This window comes from Aegilops tauschii, chromosome 2 (assembly GCF_002575655.3).
Source record: "Aegilops tauschii subsp. strangulata cultivar AL8/78 chromosome 2, Aet v6.0, whole genome shotgun sequence".
Classification (NCBI taxonomy): Eukaryota; Viridiplantae; Streptophyta; class Magnoliopsida; order Poales; family Poaceae; genus Aegilops; species Aegilops tauschii.
In genome coordinates, this window is record NC_053036.3 from 399,135,784 (window position 1) to 399,151,639 (window position 15,856).

Consider the following 15,856-nt stretch of genomic DNA (forward strand, 5'->3'; position numbering starts at 1 on the left):
GTGAAGAGCTTGATCCTCAGTGAATAATGAAAAGCTTGTGTACAAGAAGGCCCCAGGCATAATGGGCGTACATATGTAAAGAGATGTACGTCGCAGTGTTCGGTCAAGCCATATGAGAGCTTTAAAGCGAAAAAAGGTGTAAAAGAGAGAAAAATAATGGAAACAAGGGGAGAAGGAGACTAACAAAGAATTCGGCGCTAGGCATAGAACCTTCGGAGTCTGGCCGCGTTCCAGGGGTTCGGCTCTAGGCGATTGTCTGATGCATCACGAAGACGGTACGCTCCTCCGGTAAGAACTTCGTCAATTATGAAGGGACCCTCCCATTTGGGCTTGAGTTTGTCCTTTTTCTTCTCCGGCAAGCGTAGAATGAGTTCGCCAACATTGTAAGTTTTGGCCCGTACTTCTCTGCTTTGATATCTTCGAGCCTGCTGTTGATAAAATGTTGAACGGGCTTTGGCGACGTCGCGCTCCTCCTCCAGAGCATCTAGGCTGTCCTGCCGATCCAACTCGGCCTCTTTCTCTTCGTACATACGCACTCGAGGTGAGTCATGTATAATATCGCAGGGCAATACAACCTCTACCCCATACACCATGAAGAAAGGTGTGTATCCGGTAGCACGGTTGGGCGTGGTCCGTAGTCCCCAGAGTACAGAGTCGAGCTCCTCAACCCAGTGCTTGTCTGATTCTTTCAAACACCGCACTAGCCTGGGTTTGATGCCGCTCATAATAAGACCATTGGCTCATTCGACTTGACCGTTTGTTTGCGGGTGGTAGACAAAGGCGTAATTGAGCTTAATGCCCAGATTAGCGCACCATGTTTTTACCTCATCGGCTGTGAAATTGGAACCGTTGTCGGTGATGATGCTGTGCGGGACACCATAACGGTGCACCACATCGGATATAAATGCAATCACCGATCCGGACTCGACCATTTTAACTGGTCTAGCCTCTATCCACTTGGTGAATTTATCCACCATGACCAGCGGAATTTTTTCTTATGGCTTCCCCCTTTAAGGGGTCCAACCATGTCCAAGCCCCAGACCGCAAAGGGCCATGTAATGGGGATTGTTCGTAGGGCGGTTGGGGGCATATGGCTTTGGTTGGCGAAGAGTTGGCATCCCACGCAGCGCTGGACGAGGTCCTGCGCGTCTGCTCGGGCCATAGGCCAATAAAATCTTGTCCAGAAGGCCTTTCTGACAAGTGCCCTGGCTGTGGCGTTGTGCCCACCGAGACCGGCGTGAATTTCTGCCAAGAGTTGCCGCCCCTCCTCCTCGGAGATACACCTTTGAAGGACTCCGGTAGTGCTTTTCCTGTAGAGCTCTCCTTCGTGAACTTTATAGGCCTTCGAACGTCGGGCAATGCGGCGAGCCTCGTTCTGGTCTTCTGGGAGCTCCTTCCTATTAAGGTAGGCCAAGAATGGTTCGGTCCACGGGGCAATGACTGCCATAATGAGGAGGGCCAATGGTGTTATTTCGGTGGCTGAGCCTCCGATGATATCGGCGTGTTCGCTATCTATGTTTGTGTTCGGAAAGGGACTGTGTTGCTGTCTCCCCCTTGCCACACCACAGATGGCTTAAAGAGCCTTTCGAGGAAGATGTTAGGTGGGACGGGGTCGCGCTTAGCGCCGATGCGAGCCAGGACGTCTGCCGCCTGATTACTTTCGCGGGCGACGTGATGAAATTCGAGCCCCTCGAACCGAGCCGACATTTTTAAGACAGCGTTGCGATAAGCTGCCATCTTTGGATCTTTGGCATCAAAGTCTCCATTAATTTGGGATATTGCACGGTTTGAGTCCCCGCGCACCTCCAGGCGTTGTATGCCTATTGATACGGCCATCCGAAGGCCATGTAGCAGGGCCTCGTATTCGGCTGCGTTGTTGGAGTCTGTGAATAATATTTGGAGAACGTACTGGACGATATCTCCCGTGGGGGACGTTAATACGACGCCCGCTCCTAGCCCCGCCAACATTTTGGAGCCATCAAAATGCATAACCCAGTTGGAATACGCGCCGTACTCTTTAGGGAGTTCGGCCTCTGTCCATTCGGCGACGAAGTCAGCCAGTACTTGGGATTTGATGGCTCGACGTGGTTTGTACGTGATGTCGAATGGAAGGAGCTCAATGTCCCATTTGGCAATCCGGCCCGTGGCATCCCGGTTGTTTATTATATCATTGAGGGGCACTTCAGAAGCCACCGTGATTGAACACTCCTGAAAGTAGTGTTGCAACTTTTGAGATGCCATGAAGACTGCATATGCTATCTTTTGATAGTGAGGGTACCGGGATTTGCATGGTGTGAGGACGGTGGATACGTAGTATACCGGCTTTTGGAGCGGAAATTTGTGTTCGTCCTGTTCTCGCTCGACGACGAGTACGGCGCTCACCGCCTGGTGTGTTGCCGATATATATAGGAGCATTGGTTCGCCGACATTTGGCGCAGCCAGGATTGGGTTGCTTGCCAGAAGGGCTTTTATTTCTTCCAGTCCGGCTGTCGTTGCGTTTGTCCACTCGAAGTTATCGGTGCGCCGTAGAAGGCGATAAAGGGGCAGCGCCTTTTCCCCCAACCTGGAGATAAAGCGGCTTAAAGCTGCCACGCACCCAGCAAGTTTTTGGACCTGTTGAAGTTCAGTTGGCGTAGCCAATTGTGACAGAGCTCGGATTTTGGCTGGATTTGCTTCAATTCCTCTATTGGAAACGATGAAGCCCAGTAGTTTTCCGGTGGGGGCGCCGAAGATGCACTTTTCCGGGTTAAGTTTGATGTCATATGTACGGAGGTTGTCGAATGTGAGACGCAAATCGTCTATTAGTGTTTCGACGTGTCTAGTTTTGATGACGACGTCGTCCACATAGGCCTCCACTGTCTTGCTGATCTGTTTCTCGAGGCATGTTTGGATCATGCGCTGGTAGGTGGCGCCGACGTTCTTGAGCCCGAAATGCATGGTGTTGAAGCAAAACGGCCCGTATGGTGTAATGAATGCTGTTGCGGCTTGATCGGACTCCTTCATTTTGATTTGATGGTATCCGGAATATGCATCAAGGAAGCACAGCGAGTCATGTCCTGCAGTAGCGTCAATGATTTGATCAGTGCGAGGAAGGGGGAAGGGATCCTTAGGGCAAGCCTTGTTAAGGTCTTTGAAATCGATGCATAGGCACCAGGATTTATCCTTCTTTGGTACCATTACCAAGTTTTCCAGCCAGTCCGGATGTTTAATATCTCTGATGAATCCGGCCTCGATGAGTTTGGCTAGCTCTTCCCCCATAGCTTGTCATTTGGGTTCGGAAAAGCGCCGCAGTGTTTGTTTCACCGGCTTATATCCCTTCAGTATGTTGAGGCTGTGTTCGGCCAACTCGCGCGGGATTCCTGGCATATCTGAGGGGTGCCAGGCGAATATATCCCAGTTTTCGCGCAATAAGTCTCGTAGTGCGGCGTCGACTGTAGGGCTGAGTTGCGCTCCGATAGATGTTGTCTTCTTCGGGTCTGTTGGATGGACCTGAAATTTGACTATTTCTTCTGCTGGCTTGAAGGAAGTGGACTTGGGTCGTTTGTCCAGGATCACATCGTCCCTATCCACAGTGGCGCGTAGTGCGGTTAATTCCTCGGCCGCAAGGGCCTGAGATAATGCCTCGAGGGCCAGGGATGCGGTTTTGTTCTCGGCGCGGAGTGCTATATCCGGATCGCTGACGAGGGTGATTATTCCGTTAGGCCCGGGCATTTTTAGCTTCATATACCCATAGTGAGGTACAGCTTGAAAGCGCATGAAGGCTTCTCGCCCCAACAGGGCGTGATATCCACTGTTGAAAGGGGCCACCTGGAAAGTTATTTCTTCGGACCGATAATTGTCCGGCGTGCCGAATACCACATCAAGTGTAATTTTTCCCGCACACCACTTCCCGACTGGGAATGATGCCTCAAAAGGTTGTGCTGCTTTTCTCGATGCGGCTCCTGTCTATTTCCATCTTGTGGAGCGTGTCCTCGTAAATGAGGTTTAGTCCGCTGCCACCGTCCATGAGGACTTTTGTAAGTCAAAAACTGTCCACGATGGGACTGAGGACTAATGCGGCTGGCACTTGGACTGTTCTGTATTTGGGTTCGTCACTGGCGTTAAAGGTTATGGCTGTGTCATTCCAGGGGTCAATTGCGGCGACCTGACAGACTTCAGCGATATCACGCAGTGCCCTTTTACGCTTATTGTTTGAAGCGAATGTCTCGAAGACCGTCAATACTCTTGTGTCGTTGTTTTATGGAGGGTGTTGTTCTGGGGTGTCCTTGATAAGGATGTCCTCGCCGCTCTTGGCTACCTGCCGAAGTATCCAACATGCTCTAAGGTTGTGGGTTGCCACGGTATCTGGCATCGTGTGTATTTTGCATGGGCCATTGAGCCATCCCTCCAGAACGGTGCCGTGCAGCATGATGGGTTTATGTTTTTTGACTATTGGGCTGGGCGTGCCACGGGGGTGCATCCTCTTTGCCTGTAGGGGGAGTTGAGTTGGGACCGACGGTTCCCAGCAAGCTGCCTGAGTTTTCCAGGCGCTTTCCATCGCGCTGTACTTTTGTACGATAGTTGCTAAGTCAGCGAACTTTAGTATGCGGCGGCGATTGATGGCGTTGAGGATACCTTCGTCCGCGCAGTTGTTGCAGAATGCTGCTATCACGTCTTCGTCGCGGCAGTCTTTTACCTTATCTTTGACAAGGAGGAATCTGGCCCAGAAGTGGTGGACCGTTTCCTGTGACTGTTGTTTGATGCTCATGAGAGCGTCTATGTCCCGGTGGGTGGGTGGAAGTAAATCTGAACCCTGACTCGATTTTGGATCCGGAGTTTGGAGATCTACCGGGCCTGACAGTTCGGGCTCCGGGATATCGACTGATTTTTTAGGCTCGTCGTCCGACTCTATGTTCGGAGGACAAGACATGCATTTCTGGCGAAGAATATCCGGCCCTTCCAGATCGGAGATCGGAACATAGTTCGTGTTCAATATAGCAGAGGAGTTGTCCTGCTCCTCGACTACCGCTATCTGGTGGGTGATCGGCGGAGCTTTAATTTCTCTCTGGTCGGGTTTAAGCCCAATCCGATCGTAGTCTGTGGCGACCCCCAAGGCGGCCATGCGATCCAGGAGTTCGTTCAACAACGATAACTCTGTCGGATCCATCCGGGCGGAGTTTTCGGGATTAACGCGGAGGCGATTTTCGATGACTTGAGAGGTCATCGTCGGCTTAAGGGCCGAACTGGCGGTCATGACGAAGCCGCCCAGCTGGAGGGTTTGGCCTGGGGCCAGGGCTCCTCCGGAGATGATATTATCCTTGACAACAAGGTGAGCCATCAACCCTTTTGGCGACGGCACAGTGGAACTCTCAATGAAAGCACCAATGTCGGTGTCAAAACCGGCGGATCTCGGGTAGGGGGTCCCGAACTGTGCGTCTAGGATTGATGGTAACAGGAGACGGGGGACACGATGTTTACCCAGGCTCGGGCCCTCTCTATGGAGCTAATACCCTACTTCCTGCTTGATTGATCTTGATGAATATGAGTATTACAAGAGTTGATCTACCACGAGATCGTAATGGCTAAACCCCTAGAAGCCTAGCCTGTATGACTGTGGTAATGTGTATATCTATCCGAACTACGCTCTCCGGTTCATATAGACACCGGAGAGATCTAGGGTTACATGGAGTCGGTTACATAAGAAGGAATCTACATAGTCGGTTGCCAAGCTTGCCTTCCACGCCAAGTAGAGTCCAATCCGGACACGGGTATAGTCTTCGGCCTTCATGTCTTCACAGCCCATCAGTCCGGCCCAATGGATAACAGGCCGGACGCCCGAGGACCCCTTAGTCCAGGACTCCCTCACTCGCATCCTCTCCATTAATGGCGCCCAAGCCGCAGTTTAATTCGCTTTTCAAATATAAAACACTCATCGCAAACGTTTATTTAGAACACCCGTATGCAAACCGACAGCTTCCCCAGGAATCCAAGAGAAAATGTGCCGAGCAGGATTTCTGTAGCTCTTGATCGCAAACGTTTTAGATAGAACACCCGTATGCAGAGTGAGAGCAGCGCAGGATTTGTGCATCCCTTCAACGCAAACGGTTGTTTTGGATGACCCGTGTGCAACCACGTACAAACAATTTGGTAAGCTTTGTCAATCCTTCTAACACTGCTATTTGTCAAAATGTGAAGCTAAAAATCACTAGCAGTATCTAATTTTTGCAACTAAAATTTAGCAATTAAGCATAGATTAAGCAGTCGTTCTTAATTTATACAAACAGTCCAACTCGACAGTTGAACCGACCAAACTTTTCCCCAATTGTTGCCAAGCACGTTCTGAAATAGCTAGTTCAACTATATATACTAGCTAATTTTAAGTACGTTGTACAGTTCCACATCTATAGCCAGATGAAGTGAACAAAATAGCCCCTAAATACTACTACTACTGCGGAGGGACTTTGTACTACTTCTGGCTGCCTCTCCTCTACCGAGCGCGCTCTTTAAGAGGCGGAGGAGGAGGAGCCTACCGACGAGCTGGGCAACCGCAATGCGGTGCCTGCCGCTAATGCAGCTTCAGCGACGCTCACCTCGAACGCCCTCTGCCGCTCCATACGACCTCTCTCGAAGCGGTGGTTCTCATCGTAGATCTCCTGATTCCTCACCTCTCAGGCGGCGTCTGCCGCGGCCACGGCGGCGGTAAGGCTCTTTGCGTGCTCGACGAGGCGCTCCTCCTTCTCCCGCAGGAACTCGGTGTAGCGCGCAAGGTCGCTCACGCATGAGCGGGCATCCACCTCCGCCTCCCGCCTTCGGGCTGCGGTGGCGGAGCGGGTGTTGACCCCGGCGGTCGACGGTGGGCTAGCGGCCGATGACGGGGTGGTGGCCACAACCACCACCTCCCGCCTTCGGGCCGCGGTGGTGGAGCGTGTGATGGCCACAGTCGCCGGCAGTGGGGTGGCGGCCACGACGGCCACCTCCCGCCTTCGGGCCGCGGCAGCGGAGCGGGCAATGGCCCTGGCTTTCGACGGTGGTGTGGCGGCAACGGCGGCCGGCAACAGCTGCCTACGGGCACCGGCGGCGGAGCGTGTGGTGGGTGTTCCGCGCACACCCAACAGGGACGCCACGCGCACTACACTATGTCGAGGACTGCGCCGCCACCGCGGTGTAGCCTCCCAGCTGGAGCTGTCCTCTGATGATGGCGGAGTGGCTGAGCGACGACGACGGATTGGTGCCATTGGCGATTGTGGGAGAAGCAGACGAGATAAGCTACAGGGATGGAGGGGAAATGCGACGCAGGACTCGCCGGCCGTGAGGGTTTTTTATAGCAGGCCGGTCAGCATTGGGATTTTGGGGGATTTCACCGAGTCGGGCGGGAAGCTTGCGCGGGAACGGGCTCACCGACAATTCATTGGCACCACCGTTTGGCAAAAAGAATGCCCCCGCGCGCTGCGCAAGCTTGCGCTGTAAGCCGTCTGCGGGAGCGGGGTGACAAGACGTGCGAGAGGAGGATGAAAGGCCACGTACACATACGGTTAATAAAAAAACGTTTGCGATTTAATTACCCACTATACCACCGTCCTGGTTTATAAGTATGATTTAACTAATAAAATACGAATGTATGTCGCCAAACATTATATAGTTGGATTTGTATTTGAACATAGTTTCCAATTATATAATTTTTAAAACATGCATTAACATTTTGTTGGTTAAATTTGAGGGCAAAGTATGGCACGGAATATAAAGGAGACTATAGACTAGACGGAGGTGGTACCACACGGCCGCTCTCTACGCAGCGACGCAACTGTCGGCCGGCTTGTAGGCGACCATTTCCTGCGTGTTCAACTGCTCTATGCGTGTGGTTGCTGCGGTTCAGGCGGCCGCGGCGCGCTCTGCTCGCGTCCCGCCACGCGCACTCTGCTCTCGCGCCCCTCCAGGTGCTCTGCCCTCGTCCCTCCACATGCGCTGCCAGTGTTTGCGATCGATGCACGATCACGCACGTTCGTGTGCAAGCGGTTGCGCCGGGCGTGGCGCGACTATGCAGTTACCCGCTGCAAAAACTGCCATGCGGATGCGCCGAGAATCCACGCCGCCCGGGCCCCTTTTATTCCTGTGGACATTACCTTCATCTCTCATCTCACACGACACAATAAGCACACCCACGAGGACACATACAGAGAGGACATCCAGCGGTTCCAATGGCGCTCCCCGTGGCTCCAATGACGCTCCCAGCGGCCGACGACGACAACGGCAGGAAGTTCACCACGCATCACGTAGTGGACAACCACATAAGGGGGAAGGCCCTCTCGGTGGTGTACACGAACGATCCGGTCTCGGTGGAGAGCTCCATCCAAACTATGGAGCAGTTCCTTGCTGAGGACAAGTACCGAGTGGTCGGCTTCGACCTCGGGTACACCATCAGTCGTGCTGGGCACGATCAGAAGGTTGTCGTCGCCCAGTTATGCGTGCAACATGACATCCTCGTCTACCACTTCCACCTTGCCACAAGGCCTTGCGAGCATTTCTCCAGGTTTATCAACAGCTCTGACTACAGCTTCGCTACGGTGGACACCACCAACAATCTAAAAGCGCTCAAGGTTTCGGACATGAAATGCCCGAATCTTGTCAACATCCAGCACCACTACAAGGTCTGGGGCAGCGACAAAAACAAACTGAACTCCCTGGTTGACCTCGCCTCGGCCATCATCGACCCCTACTACAAGAAAATAAAGGAAGAGAGCAATAAGGACAAGAACGCCTGGCACAGTGTGTGGCATAAGAGACTGGATGAACAACATGTCAAGTACGCGGCCATGGACGCGTACACAAGCTACGAGATGTACAGGCGGATTGTTGACATGAGGAACTGTCTTCTTCTTGACAAAGACGAGGGATCGAGCCACATAGCAGTGGCGGGAGCGTCACAAGAAGTAGATGACTAGACGATCGTTTCTCCTACTTTAGAATGCATGCGATTGTTTCTTGAGGTGTGTGCGAATGATCTGTATAGTCACTTATGTAATTGGATGTTTATTTCAGTTATATATATATACATGTTATTCTACTATAGACAGAGCAATTCACACGGCTTATTAGCAGCAATCGTCTGCGTTATTATTGGTCTTCACACACATTTCAGATTACGGACCTGTTTGCCGCGTATCACACACATCTTGTTCAGTTGAACCGTTTCCATTGTGTTGCCTAATCACACACAGTTCATCCCAGTGAACCGTATGTTGTATATCGCACACGCCTTCATCTGGCTGCCCGTTTCTTTTGTGCCTCCTCATCCCAAACAGTTAATTGAGCTGAACCGTATGCCCTGCATCGCACACGCAGCTAAATTCTAAACCGTGTTTGATGCATCTGTCATCGCAAATGTTGTGCACCTTTTTTGACGGGTTTTTTACACCACCGTTTGCGATTATGGCATCGCACACAGTTCGTCGAAGGGTCTCTGATCGTAGTGTCGCGTTTGGACCATCCTGCAGTAGTGTATTGTTCAACCACCTAATTGGAACTTACCTTTTGAAATTATGTGTGATGCTAGTGATTATGCTGTTAGTGTTGTTCTAGGACAAAGAGTTGATAAGAAATTAAATATCATCCATTATGCTAGCAAAACTCCAGACAGTGTTCAAAGAAACTATGCACTAGCGAAAGTACGGACCCTAGGCCTCATTTTCGAGCATTGCAATACCGTTTTTGTGCCTGTTTACTATTTGCTACCTTGCTGTTTTCATTTATTCAGATCATAAAAATATATTTCTACCATCAATATTACACTTTTATCACCATCTCTTCGCCGAACTAGTGCAGCTATACAAATTACCATTGTATTTGGTGTGTTGGGGACATAAGAGACTCTTTATTATTTGGTTGCAGGGTTGTTTGAGAGAGACCATCTTCATCCTACGCCTCCCGCGGATTGATAAACCTTAGGTCATCCACTTGAGGGAAAATTGCTACTGTCCTACAAAACTCTGTGCTTGGAGGCCCAACACGAGTCTACAAGAATATAGTTGCGTAGTAGACATCAAGCTCTTTTCTGGCGCCGTTGCCGGGGAGGTGAGTGCATGAAGGTATATCTTTAGATCTTGCAATTGAATCTTTTAGTTTCTTGTTTTATCACTAGTTTGGTTTATAAAAAGAAAACTACATAAAAATGGAATTGAGGTTGCATCATATTATTGATCATCTTTATAATATCTTTCTTGAAAATGATGGATCGGAAAATTGCACTCAATTCTTAGAAGAAGAAGTCAATAAAATGTTTGGCACAAAATATTTCAATGATGAGCATGATTGCAATGTTGTTAGTATGAATTCTTTGAATATCCAAAATCCTAATGATGATTGCACAAGTCATGACAAAAATATTTCTTATAAGCATGCCAATTTTTGTGGAGTGCATAAAGTTTATGAAGACGTGCCTTATAGTGAAGATAGATTTTGTAAGAAGCATAAACATGATAGAACCAATTCTTTGCTCAGAGTGATAGATGAATTTGCCACAAAATTATGTTCTCTTTGTCCTAATACTTGTGAACTTTGCAATAAGGTTGGCCATCTTAATTTCCAATGCATGCTTTTTCATGATCGAAACATTTCCAAATATTGCAATAACTTGATCACCCTAGAACTTTATAATGAACTTTGTTTATTTTTGGGGAGTGAAGAATTGACATATAAAAATAGTTGGTTTAAAGTATTCATTCTCACGGACAACATTGAAACTAAAATGGAAGATATCTATATGTTTTGCATGGTAAATTGCAACGAGAATGCTTATATTGCCAACTATTGAAAGATGGGAAAACCAATAGAATATAAAAAGGAATACTAATGAAAGGGTAAAGATTTCCACTTACCCTCCTATTGTCTCTCATGATGAAATAGGTGAAGAGGAGGAGCTCCCTATTCAACCAATCTCATCAATAAGAAGCTTGAAAAAATTGATTAAACCCACACATGATGTGGTGAAGAAGAAGAAAAGAAGAAGAAGAAAGAATAGAGGTAAAAGGTATCTCTCCCAAATAGTGTTGCTCCTATTATTGTTGTGCCTCATGAAAATGAACCAAAAATAATTGTGGAGGATGACACACTTGATGATGATATTGCTTCTATGTCTTATGGCACAATGTCCGAGAGCACTATTGATGATGATTTTGTTATGCCTATTGCTTACTGTGATAATTATGATTGGGAATATAATGATACTTCTTATAATCTTGGAAATCTTTTTGGCACCAACTTGGGAAATTATGATGATAGCAATTGTTATACCGTTGGTGCTATTCATACTTTTAATGATGAGAGTGATTATGCTTGTGATACGCCAAGCCACCAGCTTGGGGATGCTACGTTTGATGATAATGGCATGTTTGAGAATTTATTTGCTGCAATTAATGTTTGTCCCAAGCTTTGGGAGGCTATGCTTAATGAAGATGATCTTTTTAGTCCCCTTACTTTGAATGATCAAATTCGCTATGATGATTGTGTGCCTCATACTTATGATGATTATTGTGATGATACTTATGTTATAAAAAGTAGTGATAATTATTGTCATAATTTTGAATATCCTTTTACTGAATATTACTCTCTTAATGTGAGAACAATTTATAGTATTTGAGTTTCCTATGATACTCCCACCTTTGTGAATGAGAAGAAATTTTCTTATGTGGAGAGTAATAAATTTTTATGCTTTTGGATCATGAAAAGAATGCTTTATGTGATGGTTATATTGATGAATCTATTCATGATGCTACTGAAAATTATTATGAGATAGGAACTTATGATTCATGTTGCTCTCTTTATGTTTCAGTTCTTATCTTTTATGTGAGCATCATTGAAATCATCATGCCTAGCTAAAAGGCATTAAAGAAAAGCGCTTGTTGGGAGACAACCCAACACTTTACCTACTTTTTTTGTGTGTTCACATGATTAGGCTACTGTAGTAATCATGTTTTATTGCTTTCATTTCAATAAATGGCCAAGTAAGACCTTTGGGATGGCTTACTGTGATAGTTGATTTGATCTTGCTGAAAAATAAAAACTTTTGTGCTCAGGAAAACAATTCTCATTTTTAATAGAAGTGCCGTAAAATGCTGATTCTTTTTGCAGAAGATTAATAGACAAATTTCCCAGTATGTCCTTATTTTTCAGAATTTTTGGAGTAGCAGAAGTATGGTTGGAGTACACATTACTACAGACTGTTCTGTTTTTGACAGATTCTGTTTTCAATGCATAGTTTGCTTGTTTTCTAGATTCTATGGCTTATATTGCTCAATATAAATTGTGGAAATGATATGCTACAGTAGGAATTGTGTGGAAACATTTATGAATCTTGTCTTTGACAGTACCAAAGTGAAATGATTTACTCTTTATCATACTAACCTATCTCACGAAGTTCCGTTAAGTTTTGTGTGATTGAAGTTTTCAAGTTTTGGGTGAGATATCGATATGAGGAGGATAAGGAGTGACAATACCCTAAGCTTGGGGATGCCCAAGGGACCCCCAAGGTAATATTCAAGGAATATATAAGCAACTAAGCTTGGGGATGCCCCGGAAAGCATCCCCTCTTTCATCTCCAACATTATCGGTAACCTCACTTGGAGCTACATTTTTATTCGTCACATGATATGTGTTTTGCTTGGAGCGTCATTTTCTTTTGTTGGGATTTTCTTTCTATTATTTAGAATAATGTTTTTCAACTTTCTTTTCAATAAAAATGTCAAGGATAGCCTTTACCGTGCTTATTGGTGTACCCATGATCTGAAGTTTCATGATCATCATCATTAGCTTCCTCACTAATTGGTGTAGGCATCACGGGAATGGTTTTCTGTGATGAGCTACTTTCCAATTCAAGAGAAGTTACAATTACATCATCAAGTTCTACTTTCCTCCCACTCACTTCTTTCGAGGGAAACTCCTTCTCTAGAAAGGATCCATTCTTAGCAACAAAAATCTTGCCTTCGGATATGTGATAAAGGTGTACCCAACAGTTTCTTTTGGGTATCCTATGAAGACGCACTTCTCCGATTTTGGTTCGAGCTTATCAGGCTGAAGCTTTTTCAAAAAACACCGCAACCCCAAACTTTAAGAAACGACAGCTTAGGTTTCTTGCCAAACCACAGTTCATACGGCGTCGTCTCAACGGATTTAGATGGTGCCCTATTTAACGTGAATGCAGTTGTCTCTAATGCATAACCCCAAAACGATAGTGGTAAATCGGTAAGAGACATCATAGATCGCACCATATCCAATAAACTACGGTTACGACGTTCGAACACACCATTACGCTGTGGTGTTCCAGGTGGCGTGAGTTGTGAAACTATTCCACATTGTTTTAAATGAAGGCCAAACTCGTAACTCAAATATTCGCCTCCACGATCAGATCGTAGAAACTTTATTTTCTTGTTACGATGATTCTCCACTTCACTCTGAAATTCTTTGAACTTTTCAAATGTTTCAGACTTGTGTTTCATTAAGTAGAAATAGCCATATATGCTCAAATCATCTGTGAAGGTCAGAAAATAACGATACCCGCCGCGAGCCTCAACACTCATCGGACTACATACATCGGTATGTACTATTTCCAACAAGCCAGTAGCTTGCTCCATTGTTCCGGAGAACGGAGTTTTAGTCATCTTGCCCATGAGGCATGGTTCGCAAGTATCAAATGATTCATAATCAAGTGATTCCAAAAGTCCATCCGCATGGAGTTTCTTCATGCGCTTTACACCAATATGACCTAAACGGCAGTGCCACAAATATGCTGCACTATCATTATCAACTATGCATCTTTTCGCATCAATGTTATGAATATGTGTATCACCACGATCGAGATTCAACAAAAATAGACCACTCTTCAAGGGTGCATGACCATAAAAGAAATTACTATTATAAATAGAACAACCATTATTCTCTGATTTAAATGAATAACCGTCTCGCATCAAACTAGATCCAGATATAATGTTCATGCTCAACGCTAGCACCAAATAACAATTATTCAGGTCTAAAACTAATCCCGGAGGTAGATGTAGAGGTAGCGTGCCGACGGCGATCACATCAACCTTGGAACTTTTCCCGACATGCATCGTCACCTCGTCCTTAGACAATCTTCGTTTAATCCATAGCCCCTGTTTCGAGTTGCAAATATGAGCAACAGAACCGGTATCAAATACCCAGGCGCTACTACGAGCATTAGTAAGGTACACATCAATAACATGTATATCAAATATACCTTTGTTCACTTTGCCATCCTTCTTATCCGCCAAATACTTGGGGCAGTTCCGCTTCCAGTGTTCAGTCCCTTTGCAGTAGAAGCACTCAGTTTCAGGCTTAGGTCCAGACTTGGGCTTCTTCCTGGGAGTGGAAACTTGCTTGCCATTCTGCTTGAAGTTCCCCTTCTTTCCTTTGCCCTTTTTCTTGAAACTAGTGGTCTTGTTAACCGTCAACACTTGATGCTCCTTCTTGATTTCTACCTCCGCAGCTTTGAGCATAGCGAAGAGCTCGGGAATTGTCTTATCCATCCCTTGCATATTATAGTTCATCACGAAGTGTAACATCCCAAATTTTCAATTTGGAATGTTATACATTATATCATCATGCATATCATATTTTATTGCATTTGATTTGCGATCCTAGAAATTTCACGCAACTCAAGGACCCACGGAGAGAGTTGGGGATTTTGTTATTTTCATATTTGGGTTTTCTCAAATTTTGAAAATAGGATCATTTGTTTTAATTATTTTTCTCTCCGAAAATATATCATATCAAAATATATGAGAGGGGATAAAATGACTTCTCCACAAATAATGAAATATTGGAGGAAAAATATTAAAAAAAATATTTGATTTTATTCGAATTAGGAAAAATACGCGTTTTTCAAAATTGCATTTTAGGCCCAAATAAATGTTCATCTTGTCCGGATTATTTTTAGAGACGAGGAAAATTTATTTCAGGATTTTTAGAGTCCGCTTAGTATTTCTTTTCTTACTTTTTCTGCCCGTCCGAATTATTATTATTATTTTATAAAAGTCAACTGCCTTAAGGGCTGTGTCCGACCCGGACACCTCAGCCCGGCCGGCCTTTAAAGCCGCGGCCCGAGCCCTGCCTCAGCCCAAGTCGCCACCGCCCCGAAACCCTAGCCGCCGCCGCCCGACCCGACCCGGCACCCGCCGGAGCCCCACCGCCTCTCACCCGACGCCGCCACCCGCCGGAGCCGCTCGCCGCCGCCACCGTCACGCGAACCGAGGTAGCCGCCGGTTTTTCTCGAAAAACCGTTCGGTTTTATTTTGAAACTGAGATGCGTTTTTTTATATTAGATCGGTTTACTTTTTTCCGGTTTAGTTAAATAGCGAATGCCCGTTCGTTCGTTCGTTTTAATGAACGGTTTTCGTTTTTTTACAGACGGCGAACGTTCGATCGTTAGCCTGTTCGTCGGTTTTTCTTTTTCTCGGATTTTCCGCGATTATTCCTGATCGTGATTTCTGATCTGTTTTTTGTTTTAGTATAAATTTTCGCTCGTTTATCGGAATCAGGCGATTCAAGCGCCTAGAGTTTCATCTTGAAATTCTCTTTCTGTTTAACCAACTCAAACAAGTTTTTGCAACTGTAAAATTTGACTTAGATCCAGATTAGTAAACGAAACTTGTTTCCTTCGCCGTTTGACCTTCGTTGCTTCGTTTGAATTGATTCTTTTTGCAAACCGGAGTTCTTAAGTTGAACTTTCTGGTTAGATCTCTTATTTTGAGTTTTATTTCGTGCACCCTTGCTTGATTGCTTATGTATGTTTTGTTTGTTTGCGATAGAGTACCCGGAGTGCGAAGCGTGCTACTACGAGTCTCTAGGTTTCACGGATCATCAGCAAGGC